This window comes from Salvelinus fontinalis, chromosome 21 (assembly GCF_029448725.1).
Source record: "Salvelinus fontinalis isolate EN_2023a chromosome 21, ASM2944872v1, whole genome shotgun sequence".
Taxonomy (NCBI): Eukaryota; Metazoa; Chordata; class Actinopteri; order Salmoniformes; family Salmonidae; genus Salvelinus; species Salvelinus fontinalis.
This window is the reverse complement of record NC_074685.1, coordinates 45,845,423-45,863,351: the sequence shown is the minus strand read 5'-3', so window position 1 is coordinate 45,863,351 and position 17,929 is coordinate 45,845,423. Positions and strand designations below refer to the sequence as shown.

The window sequence follows — 17,929 nt, the reverse complement described above, 5'->3', positions numbered from 1 at the left end:
ACCACCACATGATTAACGGCGTGTCGTTTAACATCCAGTAACGGCAGGTCATCTTGTCATGTAGGCTTTCTGCCGGTATGGTAAAACATCATTCTTGGGGGGGGGGGGGTGAAAAATAATAGGATGAATAAAAACTTACATACAGTAGTTAGACTGAGGGCAATTCTGACACTACCAGGAAACGATGTATCCAGTCTTAATCCACCACATTCTTTATTTTCATTTTATTGAACCTTTATTTAACTAGACAAGTCAGTTAAGAACACATTTTTATCTACAATGACGGCCTACCCCGGCCAAACTCTAACGACGCTGAGCCAATTGTGCGCCACCCTACGGGACTCCCAATCACGGCCGGTTGTGATACAGCCTGGAATCGAACCAGGGTCTGTAGTGACACCTCTAGCACTGAGATGCAGTGCCTTACACCGCTGCGCCACTCAGGAGCACCATTCTACTCAACTTTTTGTCAGAAACATTACAAAACTGTACAATTGTGGCCTTTATAACTATACGTGTTAGTGTAGCTCAACAAGCAAAGTATATAGACAAAGTGCATAAACCCCCACAAAGCTAATTGTCAATGCATGAAGTAACCTTCAAATTAAACGCGCTGCCGCTGGATGCTGAAGCTCAATCAAATACATTGTGTAAAAGTGCACTGGAGCTCGCAGAAGGTGAACAGCAAACTCAAATCTGGGAGGGATGATCAGCATCATAAATGATGATCTTGGACTTACTGAACTCGCTGGCATTTGAACACACAGTGAGCCCATTAGCAGAGTCGGGAATGCAAAACAAATGACTTCTTTAGCTGGAGAAATAACAGTGCATGTTGCCTTGACCAAATTTGGCTGGCTGAAAACACTGACATGGAGCAGCCTGCGAAACACACACACATCTTCTAAACATGAGTGAGAATGAGCAAGGACACATACTATACTGACATCAATTAAATCTAGGGTGTTTCTTTACTTATACTGTGCAAAAAAAAAATCTAAAATGCAACAATTAATGATTTTTATTGAGTTACAGTTCATGGAAGGAAATCAGTCAATTTAAATAAATTCATTAGGCCCTAATCTATGGATTTCACATGACTGGGGAGCAAGTCCCAGCCAATCAGAATGAGTTTTTCCCCACCAAAGGGCTTTATTACAGACAGAAATACTCCTCAGCTCCCCCAACCCCCCCCCCCCCAAATCAGACGATCCCGCAGGTGAAGAAGCCGGATGTGGAGGTCCTGGGCTGGCATGGTTACGTGTGGCCTGCGGTTGTGAGGCCGGTTGGATATACTTTTAAATTCTCTAAAACAACGTTGGAGGCGGCTTCTTACTCAAGCTAGGCTTGGAGGCATAATGTACTTTAAAATCTTTGGCAACAGCTCTGTTGGACATTCCTGCAGTCAGCATGCCAAATGCATGCTCCATAAAAACTTGGCATTGTGTTGTGTAACAAAACTCCACATATTAGAGTGGTCTTTTATTGTCCCCAGCATAAGCTGCACCTGTGTAATGATCATGCTGTTTAATCTTGATATGCCACACCTGTCAAGTGGATGGATTATCTTGGCAAAGGAGAAATGCTCACCAACAGGGATGTAAACAAATTTGTGCACAAAATTTGCGAGAAATAAGCTTTTTGTGAGTATGGAAGATTTCTGGGATCTTTTATTTCAGCTCATGAAACATGGGACCAACACTTTACATGTTGCGTTTATATTTTTGTTCAGTATAGCTTGCCAATCTGTTACTATACAGTACAACCAGGGATACATTTTTTTAACGCTATTTATTAATTTAAAAAGGTGCAATATGCAGAAATCGCTCCCCCATTTCCTGGTTGCTAAAATTCTAATAGTTTGTCTTATTTCAGTTTGTGACAAAACAAGCAATATATAATGTAGATAATCATTGTACCATCTAAACCACTGTGAAATATATTTTCAATAACCAAAAATATAGCATTTTTCAGCTGGTGTACAAAACCGAAAGTAAGACGCAAAAACGATACTTAAGAACGGGAAGCCTAGAAATAGGGCACATAGAACATATCTACCGCTTCTTAGACTTGCTTTCAATGAGAAGGAAAGTTCTATAAGTCACATTTCTATGTTATTTTGGTGAGCTAGCCCAAAAAGTTACATATTGCAGCTTCAAAGCTATTTATTAAGACTATGGTTTACAAGGCCATGGTTCAGCCAAAACTGCCACAATGTGCCCTTCCCAATGTGAGCATGCCTATGGCACATTTTAATTCTGTTGTTGATGTCTGTAAACAGGAAGTTGCCTCACTGTGTACAATGATGTCATCCACCTTTTAACAAAGTGACCTGTAAATGTAGGTGGTACAGAGTAGAGGTCAACCGATTAATTGGAATGGCCAATTAATTAGGCCCGATTTCAAGTTTTCATAACAATCGGAAATCGGTATTTTTGGACACCGATTTGGCCGATCAAAAAAACATTTTTTTTACACCTTTATTTAACTAGGCAAGTCAATTAAGAACACATTCTTATTTTCAATGACGGCCTAGGAACGGTGGGTTAACTGCCTCGTTCAGGGGCAGAATGACAGATTTTTACCTTGTCAGCTTGGGGGATTCAATCTTGCAACCTTACAGTTAACTAGTCCAACGCTCTTAACCACCTGATTACATTGCACTCAACGAGGAGACTGCCTGTTACGCGAATGCAGTAGAAGCCAAGGTAAGTTGCTAGCTAGCATTAAACTTATCTTATAAAAAACAATCAATCAATCATAATCACTAGTTAACTAGTAATGTCATCAACCATGTGTAGTTTATCTAGCGTGTCCTGCGTTGCATATAATCAATGCGGTGCGTATCGTTGCTCCAATGTGTACCTAACCATAAACATCAATGACTTTCTTAAAATCAATACACAGAAGTATATATTTTTAAACCTGCATATTAAGCTAAAATAAATCCAGGTTAGAAGACAATATTAACCAGGTGAAATTGTGTCACTTCTCTTGCGTTCATTGCACGCAGAGTCAGTGTATATGCAACAGTTTGGGCCGCCTAATTTGCCAGAATTCTACGTAATTATGACATAACATTGAAGGTTGTGCAATGTAACAGAAATATTTAGACTTATGGATGCCACCCGTTAGATAAAATACGGAACGGTTCCGTATTTCACTGAAAGAATAAACGTCTTGTTTTCGAGATGATAGTTTCCGGATTTGACCATATTAATGACCTAAGGCTCGTATTTCTGTGTGTTATTATGTTATAACTACGTCTATGATTTGATAGAGCAGTCTGACTGAGCGGTGGTAGGCAGCAGCGGTCTTGTAAGCATTCATTCAAACAGCACTTTCCTGCGTTTTGCCAGAAGCTCTTCGCTGTGCTTCAAGCCTATCAACTCCCGAGATTAGGCTGGTGTAACCGATGTGAAATGGCTAGCTAGTTAGCGGGGTGCGCGCTAATAGCGTTTCAAACGTAACTCGCTCTGAGACTTGGAGTAGCTATTCCCCTTGCTCTGCATGGGTAACGCTGCTTTGAGGGTGGCTGTTGTCGTTGTGTTCCTGGTTCGAGCCCAGGTAGGAGCGAGGAGAGGGATGGAAGCTATACTGTTACACTGGCAATACTAAAGTGCCTATAAGAACATCCAATGGTCAAAGGTTAATGAAATACAAATGGTATAGAGAGAAATAGTCCTATAATTTCTATAATAACTACAACCTAAAACTTCTTACGTGGGAATATTGAAGACTCATGTTAAAAGGAACCACCAGCTTTCATATGTTCTCATGTTCTGAGCAAGGAACTTAAACGTTAGCTTTCTTACATGGCACATATTGAATTTTTACTTTCTTCTCCAACACTTTGTTTTTGCATTATTTAAACCAAATTGAACATGTTTCATTATTTATTTGAGGCTAAATTGATTTTATTGATGTATTATATTAATTTAAAATAAGTGTTCATTCAGTATTGTTGTAACTGTCATTATTACGAATAAAAAATAAAAAATAAAAAAAATTGTCCGGTATCGGCTTTTTTTGGTCCTCCGATTATCGGTATCGGCGTTGAAAAATCATAAAATCGGTCAACCTCTAGTACAGAGTTGATATCAAAGATGGATGGGAGCAGTCCTGATACTATTTTATTGGCTGTAAAGGTTCTTCATGACTTTCCTGTTGACGTTGCCAGTCTCCCGCCCATGGGGCTTCCTCAGGGGAAGCTCTGAATGGCTGTCCAGGGAGAACATCCTGAGGCCATGTGGTCACTGTGCCAGGGGTCACTGTGGATCTGACTTCAGAAAAGGCCTAATGGCAGAGACTAGCTGGGACAATGCAACAGCATGAACATCCCTTCACTTTTCAATGTTCCCCTTCCATTATTGAAATGAGCTACTGAGCTAACTCTGTCTGGCTCTTACATCTTACAAAATATTTGGCTTCAAATCGATCTCAAATGGTTGTAATGGAATATTCTAGTTTGTGAGGATGTAGCATCAGAGAAACATGACAGTGATACAAAGTTGCATTGTCTTGCAAAACCTACCTTTTCTCTGACTCATGCACTCAGTTGGTTGACGTCACATATACAGTAATTCCCCGGGAGGATACGTATAATTGTGCTATCCAGGAAGACATTCACCAGCCTAGACGGTGCTTTAGGAAATGACCAAGACGTTATCTTTCACCTGCTTTGAATAGCCAGAAGTGATCACGGTAGGTGTAATGCAAATACAAAAATCACTGGATATGAGTAGCAGTACAACTCACACTCAGCACAGTTCAACCACTGACGTACAGTTCATTGTTGATCAAAGCTCTTGGAGTAAACCCTGAGAAAAAAAAAAATCTGTTGTAAACAGACATTCATTCAACTCTGCACAAATGGGGAGTTGGCAAACACTGTGGAACACCACTGTTTTAGACTATTCAAATTAAGATCAGCTATGAAATATACAAAGTGCAATTTTGGCCCACAATGCAATAGTCCTGTACTTCCACATTGCTATTTTCATAAATAGATCTTCACTGTTGAATTTGATATTCAGGTTCTCAAAAAAGGTCATGTTCACTTCCATCATTTTGAGCAGCCAGCATTTGAAATACACATTTCCTGTTCTGGTATATTTCACAGTGGATTCAAATGGCCGTTGTGAGTGAGATCATAATTTTTACCTTAAGTCAATCTTTTTTTTCTCCAAAGTTATACACAATCTGAACTTGCAAAGTAACAGCCAGGGCCAGCTTCGACTGTGCCTTTTAATGTTGAGATATGGCTGGATAGATTTCATACATTTTCTTTAACAGTGTGCAAACTGTCCAAATTATATGTTTGTGTATTCTGCAAAAGATGATTGGGAGTAACATTGTCTCAGTGGAGTCTTTTACCAAAACAGAAGGTGAGACTTTAAATGATGAAAAGGGGAAATGAATCACAAAACATAGCAGATCAGATCTCGTTCTCTAAACCCATACCGGTTCTCTCTTTCTGTTCCTCTGTATTACCCTCATCCATTCATCTCTCCGCTTTTCTTATTTGGTCTCTGAGATTACCAAGAACCCTTCCTTAAGGTGTGGGCTAACATGGCAACTTCAAAAAGATTCCTGGCCTAAATATAACATTTAACTGCAAGACCCATGCTGCTTAGAAGTCTAGACATCTACCGTGATATCTACGCTCAGCGGTAACACACCTATTTAAACCAAGGGAGCCTGTCCATTTGTATGTGGCGGGAAAAAAATAATTGTTGATTTTATAGTGATGGTGAAAACATCGATACAGTTGCATATTGCAATATTATTTTGGGACGATATATTGATATTTGACTTTAAATGTTTTGCTACGGTAGGTAGCGTTGGCCAGCGCTAGTCGGCTGTACCGGCGCCAAAACGCCAATATTTTTCATCCTATAGCTTGTTCTCAATCTTCTTTTTAAATACTGAGCCAGCCTGTTTTCAGGACTAATTTCCCTGACTGACCAAAACTAGTTCTCATGCTGTCTCTTGTCTCTCTGCAGCAGACATATAGTGAGCAATTAGTTTGGATCATCAAAATCGCAATAAAATCCCAGGATCGAATCACAATACATATAGAATCGTGACAATAGCAATACATATCGTATCGGCACCTAAGTATGGTGATAATATCGTATTGTGAGGTCTCTGGCAATTCCCAGCCTTATTATTTTACAGAGTAAATATTTTCATATTTAACTAGGCAAACAAATTCTTAATTACAATGACGGTCTACCGGGGAACAGTGGGTTAACTGCCTTGTTCAGGGGCAGAACAACAGATTTTTACCTTGTCAGCTCGGGGATTCAATCCATCAACCTTTTGGTTACTGGCCCAACGCTCTAATCACTAGGCTACCTGCCGTAGTGTTCAAGATATCAAATATGGTTATCAGTGACCCTTCCAAAAAAAGTGGTGAATGACCTTCTCCTACACTGACTTTGACACCCGCCGAAATACAGTTCAATAGCTGTGCGCACAGACATTGTCCCACAAAAAGGAACCAACGGAAGAGGGGGGGAAAAACTGTACGAATGTAGTTGATAGTGTGGCTGGCTAACACAATTGTAGACTGACGGTGTATCAGATGTTAAAAACAAGTGGTCAATATGTAAAAAAGGGACAGACGATCTAGACCTAAAATTGAACATCTTTAAGGTTGAAAAGCTGTATGAAATGTTACTGTCTAGGAAAAGTGTCTAGAAAAAAAGTGCAAAAAATAAAATAAAAAAGGTTGCAATATTTCTCTCCTGCTTGTATTTACCATTCGAGAGAATGAAGCCCTTCAGTTTGTTTGGACAGACAATGTCAAAACATTTAGAGAGAAAACATTGTTGAGAACATGCATACTTGCCATTGTCAATGGGATTACTCACCTGTACAAACGCCTGTCAACAAACAACCATTCAGTCACATGCTGCCGTGTCAAATGGGTGCTTCGAGCACATCTTGGAGGCAAAACTTATGTGACCTTAGCAGGTTTAACTTAAGACAAAACAGTTATAAATGGAGTACCAACAGAAATAGAAGTATGTTGCACCACCACAAGGGCGGTTCTACCATTTTAACTGCCTTTTCTACAGCAAAAGAAATACCACAATATTTTAGCTGGCAAGCACCATTACACATTATCTTGCAGCAGTGGAACCCTTGAGTGATTCCAACAGCTAGGCCTAATCCAGAGCCATGTCTCTCCCTTGGGAAGTTATGTTTCATGTCCATAGGATTAAAGATATTTCTGCAGTAGGAGCTCATTGCTATAATTGCCCTAAAAATAACTACATTACACATCCATAAGTTTAACATAAAACATATAGTATATGATTGAGTGAATGCAGGGCATTGGGTTTGATGCGTCTTAAAGATGCTGCAGTTGTTGACAGGAGAATCATAAATGACTATTAACTGCTGAGCAATGTGTTGTTAGGCCGATATATAGGTCCTTGGAGTTGCTCAGAGACATTTGTTGTTTGCATGATTAGGTCCCTGTATTGGAGTAGGTCCCTGTATTGGAGTAGGTCCCTGTATTGGAGTAGTTCCCTGTATTGGAGTAGGTTCCTGCCAACATGACTGTGTCTAGGCCAAATGGGAGCCATGAGATGAGAATAGTCAGACCCCAGATATGTTGAGAGACCAGAGTAGCCTGGTCCCAGTTTGGTTGAGAGACCAGAGTAGCCCGGTCCCAGTTTGGTTGAGAGACCAGTGTAGTTTGGTCCCAGATGTTAGTGCCGTATAGCAAACATCTATGGTCACCTGTTTATAAACCGATCTGGGACCAGGCTTGATCCAGAGGCGGAGCAGGGGCGCCTCCCACAGTGCACCTTTCTTGTGTAGTGTGAAGGTGCCCCTAGACACTGATCTTGGGACAGTTAGCATTTTCCCCACTAATGGTTAAGGTCAGGATTCATGAAACTGATCTGTACCTAGGAGAAACATCAGCCCGTACCCACCTCTCTGCTGCTGAGGAATCAGCAGGATTCTCCTGCAGCACCCACACGCCCCTGAGGACAAAGGAGGCCTTCATTCCCCCAGAGCCCAGTACAATACCACACAGTTGTGGCCCTCAATAGCAACCTTGTTACCCAGGGGAGAGTCTGTGGCACATGCTGGTCCTAGCCTTGGCTTTGTCTGAGGCAGAGCTGGCTATGGTCGTCGGCAGTATAATGCATTGCCATTCACACTTTAATGGAGTGGCAATGGAGGCCATTGAGTGGCTTTCACTTTCAAAGTCTATATCAAAGTTGAAAAGAAACTGTGTAGCTGTTTTACAATTTCTGGGCAGAAAGTACAGGGCACATTTAGGACATAGCCCATTTCCGGGTTCTGTAACACCTGGATCAAAATTCACTGACAGACACTTGCAACAGGGGCTCTATTATTTAAAAAAAAAAATGTATGTACAATACATTGCTTCATGTGTGATCTCTTATGAATACCTTCAGACAAACTAAGCCATGTAAAGAATCAGACGAGTAATAGATCAGCAGACACCAGTGACATAACTCATGATGAACATGCACAGCACACGCCATAGAAATAGAATGACTAGTAAGTGCACTTCTAGATGGCCTTGAGGCTCCATGACAGAGGAGCAAGGAGATAGTTTAAAATGCATCCAGACTAACCTCTGATACTGACAATAGCTTTACAGGATTAAAATAGGCATGGAAATAAAGCAAACATGCTGTTGGGCTGAATCACTCAACTCCTCATTGCCGATGCACCGACTCGTCTATTGAGCCTCTCAGTGTTCAATAGATACATGAAGTCCTGTTGGGCATCCGGTCTTTAATAAAGGCTTTTTTGTTGGCTTCTGGGCCACAGAAAAACAAAAAATATCTCAATCTGATGCTGAAATGACTAGTGGGCCTTTTGTTGGCTTTTTGAATTTTCCATCATAGAAACATCAAATAGCCGAACATGAGTGTTATGGATGGACCATTTTCAGCTATGATGGTTAGACTACAACATCCACTTGTTTTATGTTATAAACACTTACTTGTGAACGTTATGAAACAACCAGATAAGTACAAACATGACAACTGACATTTTGTGAAAACACTTTTACCCTCCCTGTTGCTCAACAATGACTGTTTCTTTCAATAACCTGAACGAGGCACACATTCAAAACAGAATTCAATTCACAATACAAGCACAGAGACATGATTGAACTGAATGCTCTCTCAACCACCGATTAAAGACTAACAGACAGTGAAACAGTCGAGAGCCTCAGGCAAAACCAAGCTTCTGACACTATCAGAGTCACACAAGACCGACTACTGGCCTAGGCTAGCCTCAAATAAATTATAATTATTGCTGTGTCATGAGCAATTTCTCAATGGCACCCGTTCCCCTCCCCACCAACTGTCACACGGCTGTGATGAGTGACTGTGCGCTGCTCAAGGACAGTGGTTGTTGGCTTTAATAATTAGGGTCTGTGTGCACTTCCCGTCATTCTTTTTTCATTGAAACAGTTAACTGTTTAATCCAATTTATTTATTAGTTGACAATTTGTAGAACTCAGCATTGCATGTGTCCTAACAGTAAGACGCATTGTAATAAAATCAGGTTAAGGTGTCGACACATTGCAGAAAAAACACAGAAAACGGAGTAGACTGTACAAAACCATAAAACTAAATGCCAGAAAAATCTAGAAGGAAATCACATCAATAACATGTTTTTTTCCCCCATGTAGCAAGAATGTAGAAGTGCTGTTCTGAAGTCCACTGTGTGCCTTACTGCCTTCCCAGAGAACATTTACATGTAGCAACAGGAAACATGTCCTGCCGCATTACCTGAAAACTGCTGAGTCTAGCTAGGCCCTATCAAATCCCTCACCTGCAAGCATATATCAATCACATTGCTAGCTATTCATTGGCTCCATTTCTCCTGAGGCACATGTGTCCCCACAGCTACATAGCTTGTTCTGTCACACGGAAATGGTGACACCACACCCCATCTTGGTGTTGGAATTCACACCCAGAGGCTGCATATTTTCTGTAGCTTGTTTGACAACTGCAGAACACACACACACGAGGCCTTGAAACATTATTGAAGAAGTTAAGGCAATCCAAACTACAACAATGGGAAAAGATTAATCAACCAAAACTAGATCATGGAAAACTTATTTGAAATGTGAATCTGTGTTAGGTAGGCTTCTCTATAGACAAATCAAGGGTGCAAAAGGCATTGGGTTACGCAATGACTGCTGTTAACTACATATTGTTATTTGAAGCCAAATAGACACATTTTCATACAGGTTGGATACCATATTCTGGCTTAATGTAAAGTTTTAATAACGACCAGTCAAGTGAGGTAACTGTTTACAAACAGTTTACCCAACTCAGTCTGGCTGGCCAGAATATGAATGTAGGTGGTGGTGATGACAGTGGCTGAGCCAACCAACAGCGCGAATGATACAAAGTAACACACCTTAATGTAGTCTGGAGATTTAGGACATGACATGGCTACATTTGGCTAGGATTGTAGGCTGACCTAGTTGTACGATTGTAGGGCAAATTCACTGCATACCAAAATGTACAGCGTGCCATGTGTTTAATGAAAATAAATTCATTTTTTTCTTCTATATTTACGAGCAATAGGCCAAGAACTGATCTGTAATGCATGTATTAATGCCTTGAGGCACTGTTTCGCTTCCGTATTAAAACACTTCTCTAGCTACAAAGCTCCGGAAATCGAAGTAACGTTAGAATGCTCAGTTTACGTATTGTTAAATGGTAGTTTCAAAATCTTTTTTCTTTTTTTCTCTCGATATAAGCTACGACTAGGCTACTGCTCTAAAAGATTTGTCAATAGGTAGCCTATTCGGTCCTCAAACTATTCGAAGTGCATAACTCGGTGAAGTTTAGAGAATGGAGGAGTTGAAAACTTCAAAATCGGACTTGACGTCACGCGCAGTCAGGCATAGTTCTGACCTAAAACACATACATTGTATCTCGACTCACCTCTTAGTTCCTCTTCCTGCGAAGATTTCCCGCTTTCAAAGGTGCAATATCGAAATTAAATCCCTTTCCCCAGCAGAAATTGTGTTCTAAATGCTGGTAAATGTCAGATAGTGATTTTTCAACTCCCTCCCTAGTCCCGTTCTTTAGAGGCGGTGGTACAAACTCCACCCTTCAGCGATTCAAGAGCACAGCACACTATGATGCAGGCATGGGGCGGTGTATCAGGGGGACTCAGAACTTGTGGATTTCGTGTAAATCGACGTAAACTTTTCTATTAAACCGCAACGTCACTGAATTATTTGTGAATGACTCATCTAGCCTAACAAGCCCCATTTGAAAAAGTCGACTAGTTACCAAATGCAGAGATTTGGTTACATCCGTCACCTCACCCGCAAATAGATGCACTTCAAAGTAGCTTACTGTATTATAATAGTATAGCCACCAATTAATGTAACCTATTAGACATAATTTGAAAGGAAATCGTAACAATAGGCCACTGACAAAAGCTGCCTCTAACACATTATTTTAGTGGTCCCAAATGTGTTTTTATGAGTCCTCCACATCAGGTCTAAAACATAACAGGTCAGCTAGGAATGTCATTTTGCGTCTGCTCTAGAAAACCGCAGAAATGCTGCCACCATTTGGTATGACAGTGCGTCTACAGGTGTATAAGTCTGTAAAATGGTGGAAAAGTTGTGCCACAAATCAAATCAAATTTTATTTGTCACATGCTTCGTAAACAACAGGTGTAGATTGACAGTGAAACGCTTGCTTTACGGGTCCTTTTCCAGCAATGTAGAGTTAATATAAAGATGCAAAAATAAAAATGTGAAAATATTGACAAGAGGAATAAATACACAGCGAATAATAACGAGTAAAAAGTAACATGACTATATAGAGGGAGTACCGTGTCGATGTGCAGGTGTACAAGGTAATTGTGGTAGCTATGTACATATAAGTAGGGGTAAAGTGACTAGACGGTAGCAGCAGCGTATGTGGTGAGTGAGTGTGTGTGTGTGTGTGTGTGGTGGGGGGGAGGGGATAGAGTCAGTGCAAAAAAAGGATCAATGCAGATAGTCCTGGTAGCCATTTGATTAGCTATTTAGCAGTCTTGATTAGCAGTCTTATGACCATACTTGAGTAAAGGTAAAGATACCATATTAGAAAATGACCTAAGTGAAAGTCACCCTGTAGAATACTACTTGAGTAAAAGTTTTAAAAAACTATTTGGTTTTAAATATACTTAACTATCAAAAGTAAATGTAATTGCTCAAATATACTTCAAAATAAAAAGTACAAATAATTTTTAATTCCTTATATTAGGAAAACCAGAATGGCACAATTTTCTTGTTTTTTTTTAAATTTACAGATAGCCAGGGGAACACTCCAACACTCAGCCATCATTTACAAACAAAGCATTTGTGTTTAGTGAGTCCTCCAGATCCGAGGCATTAGGGATGACCTTAGATGTTCTCTTGATAAATGTGTGAATTTGACAATTGTCCTGTCCTGCTAAACATTCAAAATGTAACAAGTACTTTTGGATGTCAGGGAAAATGTATGGAGTAAAAAGTACTTTACACCAGTGCTTATGGCATGGGGGTCAAAGCTGTTCAAGGTCCTGTTGGTTCCAGACTTGGTGCACTGGTACCGCTTGCCGTACGGTGGCAGAGAGAACAGTCTATGGCTTGGGTTAACACCTTGCAGAGTCTTGCATTATTTCAACCAAGTGCAGAGGCGACAACACCTCAGAAATCAGGATGCTTGAATTACAAATCAACCTTTGAGTAGGGTGAAAGTTTAACACCTTTATACCTATTGGATACAGGTATTAGCATTGATGGCATTCACTGTACAGATAGGTAGATGTAGCCTGTAGTGGCATAGTTATAGTCATACTTATGACATGGGCTATATTACTGATAGTTTATTGTTCAGTGTTATACTGAACCTCATCAGGTGCTATCCAACAGGAACAGGCATTTTGACTTATTAAAGACTAGTATCACACATACCACAGAGTGCCAAAATGTCATGAAAATCCACTTTGTTGCATGTGTAACAGTATAACTTTACGTCGTCCCCTCGCCCCGACACGGGCGCGAACCTGGGACCTTCTGCACACATCAACAACTGACACCCACGAAGCAGCGTTACCCATCGCTCCACAAAAGCCGCGGCCCTTGCAAAGCAAGGGGCAACCCTACTTAAAGTCTCAGAGCAAGTGACGTAACTGATTGAAATGCTACTAGCGCGTACCCGCTAACTAGCTATCCATTTCACATCCGTTACACTCACCCCCCTTTCAACCTCCTCCTTTTCCGCAGCAACCAGTGATCCGGGTCAACAGCATCAATTTAACAGATGTAACTTTACGTCGTCCCCTCGCCCCGACACGGGCGCGAACCAGGGAACCTCTGCACACATCAACAACAGTCACCCACGAAGCAGCGTTACCCATCGCTCCACAAAAGCCGCGGCCCTTGCAAAGCAAGGGGCAACCCTACTTAAAGTCTCAGAGCAAGTGACATAACTGATTGAAATGCTACTAGCGCGTACCCGCTAACTAGCTAGCCATTTCACATCCGTTACACATGTGTGGTTTGTGTGTTGTTGGATCAGATCCAAGATCTTTTATGAAGTCACAGAGACAGCCATCACTTCATCTCCTCACCATTCTAGATCATTAGGAGACGAGGGGATGGCTGCCATTTGTGAGGTCATAAACAAATACATAACAGCACCATGATATCACTCCAGTAAACATTGAAACAAGCAAGTCTCGCCGCAAACAAGAATCACAACTCGGCTACCTCTCTGGAGTGTGGTTACCATTTTATTTTCTCTACGGTTTGATTGACATGATGATGATTTCCAGATTTGTTTTCTGCTTTATTGTCCTGTTTATGATCTTCAACATCAAGCCTATAGATCTTGAGGCCCTCCAGAACACCCTGATGCCTCTCATGGTCCCCAAACAATGGGCCAGCACCCTGTCCCTGCAGGGGGACCTCTTCACGGATGTGGACAATTTTGTCATTCAGCTATACGAGACCACCACAATGCCACCGCACCACCAGAGGACCAGGGGCGCCCCAACGAGAACACCTTTGACCCAGGAACCAGTTCCTACTGTGACCCAGTAAATGCTTCTAACAACACCTTAGGCCCAATAAGTGATTAAGCCTTACTGGTAGTGTGGGATGAATAACACCCACCAGGTGAGAACCAGGAAGGCCATCATTCAGCCCCCAGATGGAAGACTGGCTCAGGACCCAACCAGGGACTGCCCCCACCTCTGGCCCAGGAAACTGATCATCTATGTGCAGGGTAATTTGCCCAAATTAATAAATAATTTAATTTGAAGAAAATGGAACAATAGTGACACAGCAATGCTTCCCCACCAACAAACCTCTGGCCCAGGAACCACTGAGAAACACCTCTGGGCCCGGGTGGAAGGCTTGGAGTGACTCTGCTCAGACCCTTGAAGAGATCTCCTGCCTCCTGGGAGCCTCAAGAGACGTCTACAGGTATGTTTTAGGAATATGAAAGAGCACTGTGGGCTGAGGATATTTTCAGAACCACAAATAATAATTGCATTAGCATCACTTTAATAACATACATGTGTATTTAACAGAGGCATTTTCTATAAAAATGAAGCCTAACTTTATATTAATACCTGGTTTCCTCTTAGACTGTCAAGAAAGCAGAGCTTGGCGAAGGATAGGACAAAGCACGGTGTAAGTCGAAGACTGTTCTGAAGATCAGAATGTCGGATCAGAAATCTTGATAAAGGCAGCTGGCTGTCAAAATGTTTAATTCATTAAATGTACTGTATTGGAGCAATAGACTGTGCTGTTTATTTCTTTTAAAGATCATTCATATATATTTTTTAGAAATAAATACATATAATCTGATCTAAACTGAACAAAAATGTAAATTGTTGGTCCCATGTTTCATGAGCTGAAATAAAAGATCCCCGAAAATTTCCATACGCACAAAAAGCTTATTTCTCCTTTGCCAAGATAATCCATCTACCTGACAGGTGTGGCATATCCAGAAGCTGATTAAACAGCATGATCATTACACAGGTGCATCTTGTGCTAGAGACAATAAAAGGCCACTCTAAAATATGCAGTTTTGTCACACAACATATTGCCACAGATGTCTCAAGTTTTGAGGGAGCGTGCAATTGGCATGCTGACTGCAAGAATGTCCACCAGAGCTGTTGCCAGAGATTTTAAGGTTAATTTCTCAACCATATGACGCCTCCAATGTTGTTTTAGAGAACTTGGCAGTACGTCCAACCGGCCTCACAACCGCAGACCAAATGTAACCATAACAGACCAGGACCTCCACATTCGGCTTCTTCACCTGCAGGATTGTCTGAAAACAGCCACCCGGACAGATGATGAAGCTGTGGGTTTGCACAACTGAAGAATCTCTGCACAAACTGTCAAACAACTGTCAAACATCATCTCAGGGAAGCTCATCTGGGTGTTTGTTGTCCTCACCAGGGTCTTGACCTAACTGCAGTTTGGCGTCGGAACCGGCATCAGTGGGGAAATGTTCACCTTCGATGGAGAAGTGTGCTCTTCACGGATGAATCCTGGTTTCAACTGAAACTGAAAAGATTTGACATGGGTCCTGAGATCCTCAAAAGGTTCTACAGCTGCACCATCGAGAGCATCCTGACTGGTTGCATCACTGCCTGGTATGGCGACTGCTCGGCCTCCGACCGCAAGGCACTACAGAGGGTAATGCGTACGGCCCAGTACATCACTGGGGCCAAGCTACCCGCCATCCAGGACCTCTATACCAGGCGGTGTCAGAGGAAGGCCCTAAAAATTGTCAAAGACTCCAGCCACCCTAGTCATAGACTGTTCTCTCTTCTACCGCACGGAAAGCGGTACCGTAGCACCAAGTCTAGGTCCAAAAGGTTTCTTAACAGCTTCTAACCCCAAGCCATAAGACTCCTGAACAGTTAATCAAATGGCTACCCAGGCCCCTCTTTTTTACGCTGCTGCTACTCTGTTTATTATTTATGCATGGTCACTTTAACTCTACCTACATGTACATATTACCTCAATTACCTCGACTAACCGGTGCCCCCGCACATTGACTGTACCGGTACACCCTGTATATAGCCTCGCTACTGTTATTTGACTTCTACTGTTAAATTATCTGCTACTTTTATTTAAAAAAATGTACTTATCTGTTTTTTTACTTAACACTTACTTTTCTTAACTTCTTATTGTATTATTGATTAAGGGCTTGTAAATAAGCATTTCACTGTTGTATTCGGTTGTTGTATTCGGCGCATGTGACAAATCAAATTTGAACTGTCCCGGGCAGATGGCAGACAGCGTGTAAGGTGTCGTGTGGGTGAGCGGTTTGCTGATGTCAATGTTGTGAACAGAGTGCTCCGTGGTGGCGGTGGGGTTATGGTATGGGCAGGCATGAGCTACAGACAGCCAACACAATTGCATTTTATTGATGGCAATTTGAATGCAGAGATACCGTGATGAGATCCTGAGGCCCATTGTCGTGCCATTCATCCACCACCATCTCCTCATGTTTCAGCATGATAATGCACGGTGTAACATTCATCGTATAGAGGAAGAGAGGAGGACCAAGGCACAGCGTGAAAAGTATCCATTTTAATAGAATACGTTAAACAAACAAACAAAATAACGATAAACGAGAATAACACAAAACGAAACAGTTCTGTCTGGTGCAGACACACAAAGACGGAAAATAACCACCCACAAAACCCAACACAAAACAGGCTACCTAAATATGGTTCCCAATCAGAGACAATGACTAACACCTGCCTCTGATTGAGAACCATATCAGGCCAAGCACAGAAATAGAAAAACATAGATAAACAAACAGACTGCCCACCCCAACTCACGCCCTGACCATACTAAATAAAGATAAAAACAAAGGAAATAAAGGTCAGAACGTGACAGTACCCCCCCTCCCCCAAGGTGCAGACTCCGGCCGCTAAACCTGAACCTATAGGGGAGGGTCTGGGTGGGCATCTGTCCGCGGTGGCGGCTCTGGCGCAGGACGTGGACCCCACTCCACCATAGTCTTTGTCCGCTTTAGTGTCCTCCTAGGAACGGCGACCCTCGCCGCCGACCTAGGATTGGCAACCCTACTAAATGGCCCCACTGGACTGAGGGGCAGCTCCGGACTGAGGGGCGGCTCCGGACTGGGTGGCGGCTCCTGACTGGTGGACGGCTCTGACGGCTCCTGACTGGCGGACGGCTCTGGCGGCTCCTGACTGGCGGGCGGCTCAGGACAGACGGGCGGCTCTGACGGCGCTGGACAGACGGGCGGCTCTGACGGCGCTGGACAGACGGGCGGCTCAGGACAAACGGGCGACGCTGGACAGACGGGCGGCTCAGGCGGCGCTGGACAGACGGGCGGCTCAGGCGGCGCTGGACAGACGGGCGGCTCAGGCGGCGCTGGACAGACGGGCGGCTCAGGCGGCGCTGGACAGACGGGCGGCTCAGGCGGCGCTGGACAGACGGGCGGCTCAGGCGGCGCTGGACAGACGGGCGGCTCAGGCGGCGCTGGACAGACGGGAGACCCTGGCGGGGCTGGACAGACAGGAGCACCTGTAGTGAGGAGCCAGAGAGACAGCCTGGTGCTGCCACCGGAGGGCTGGTGCGTGGAGGTGGCACCGGATAGACCGGACCATGGAGGCGCACTGCAGGTCTTGAGCACCGAACCTGCCCAACCCTACCTGGCTGAATGCTCCCCGTAGCCAAGCCAGTGCGGCGAGGTGGAATAGGCCGCACTGGGCTGTGCTGGCGAACCGGGGACACCATGCGTAGGGCCGGTGCCATGTACCTCGGCCAGAGGAGACGCACTGGAGACCAGATGCGTTGAGCCGGCTTCATGGCACCTGGCTCGATGCCCACTCTAGTCCGGCCGATACTAGGCGCTGCTAC

General features: G+C 43.0%; 1 protein-coding gene across 4 annotated transcripts in view; it reads right to left on the bottom strand.

Annotated features, from left to right (window-relative positions):
* Positions 1-11,157, bottom strand: part of tln1 (talin 1) — a 139,632-nt gene extending 128,475 nt beyond the window's left edge. For 2 of the 4 annotated variants that reach the window (XM_055875480.1, XM_055875482.1), the window contains exon 1: positions 10,968-11,157. The gene's annotated coding sequence lies outside the window, so the exon portion shown is untranslated. The remainder of the gene's footprint in view (positions 1-10,967) is intronic. The other 2 variants (XM_055875481.1, XM_055875483.1) reach the window with 1 other exon arrangement.
* Positions 11,158-17,929: the final 6,772 nt, after the last annotated feature.